The following is a 1,703-nucleotide window of genomic DNA, read 5'->3' as shown; positions in this document are numbered from 1 at the left end:
CCGGCTGCTGCTGCTGGGCTCCAGCGATCCTTCCGACTCAGCCTTCCAAGTAGCTGGAACTACAGCCACGCGCTACCACACCCGGCTAAATTTTTTGAATTGTTGTAGAGATGAGGTCTCGCCAAGTTGCCCAGGTGGGTCTCGAACTCGCGGGCTCAGGCAATCCACTCACCTCAGCCTCCCAAGGCTGAGGTGCGGGATTACAGGCTGAGCCACCGAGTCTGGCTGGATTGTAACTTTTCAGTCTTGTTTTTCTCAACTGAAAATGAGGATAATATCGAATCTCGCCCTTCTATGTTGATAATTAATAGAATAAATGTAAATGTGATTAGCAAAGCCTTAATAAGATACTCAATATATTATCCCTTCAATTATTTCTTCTCTGTTATTACCTCTAGCCTTTCTTTCTGGAACTCTATTAGGCATTTGTTAGAATTTTTTCTGTTATCTTTCACGTGTCTTCATCACTCTTGCAAACTTTTTTACTCATTATCATTCTATAATAATTATACCTAATTTTTTAATATCTATCTTCTAGTTCATTAATTTCTCCATCAATTGGTCAAAATCTGTTCTTTAAAATTCTCAATTTCTATATTTTTCATTTCCTGACATTCCATTTGATTTTTTTTTGAAGGCATGTGGCTTTAAAGATATACCTAAATCTTCATAGTGAGGCAATGGAATAATTTGTTCGTAAACGTTATTGCTGAACTTATTTTGGAATCCCCAGTAAAACCCAATGCGCGTTTTTTTCATAGGTTCTAATATTCAAATGTTACAGTTTTCAGAAAATATTATTAAGTCCTAATTTTGGTTATTAGTTGTTCTATTCTTTGTGACTAGTAACTCAGGGCATCTCAACTATTTCATAATTTGTAATAAAATTTATTTAAATGCATAGGATCTCATTAAATTGGGAATATAGATATATCTTATTTATAATTTTGAGTTTAGTTTTTATTCCTCCTTTCTCCTCAAAATTATTTTTAAACACACTTTTGGAGAATAGATTCTTCTACTGGACTTGTTATCACAAGTTCAAGGGTTGCTAATCCTTCTGTGTTTCAGTGTCTCTTGACTCTTCTCAAGGTGAATCATTTCTTCAAGTGGTTTGCAAATACTTATTGTGAGTTCACCTTCAGCAGGAATTCCCCACTCCAATAAGTATCACAGCCATCTTAAATTGTAGAAGTGTTTCAATAGACCCACTTTCAATTGTTTCTGTAAAGTACTCAAGGGATTTCATCCATCTTTGATCAGTTTTTGTGTTAATTTTACGGCTTGAAGAAATCTTGCATAAAGTGTAAATTTAGATTCCACACTCATGTATAATGCAGGCCTCAGGCTTCAGTTTTCATGCAAGAATGTTTTTTCATTTAGTCGTCTAATAGAGAGAAGAAAGGCAATCTTTTTTTTCGCATATCTGGGATGATGGGCTGAGTATTTCAGGTTCCTCTTTTACCAAAAGAGAAGTATTTTCATATCCTGAATTTAGGCAGAGGTCTTAGCTCAAGTGTTCCCCATCTGCACTGTGTGGGCCTAAAGGCATACAGAGTCAGGCCTACATATCCATAAATTTTACATCCACGGATCTAACCAACCGCAAATTGAAAATATTCGAAGCCGGGCTCGGTGGCTCAGCCTGTAATCCCGCGCCTTTGGGAGGCTGAGGTGAGTGAATTGCCTGAGCCCGCGGGTTC

Source organism: Carlito syrichta, unplaced genomic scaffold, assembly GCF_000164805.1.
Source record: "Carlito syrichta isolate Samal-C Ts95f unplaced genomic scaffold, Tarsius_syrichta-2.0.1 Scaffold308138, whole genome shotgun sequence".
NCBI lineage: Eukaryota > Metazoa > Chordata > Mammalia > Primates > Tarsiidae > Carlito > Carlito syrichta.
This window is presented reverse-complemented; position numbering follows the sequence as displayed.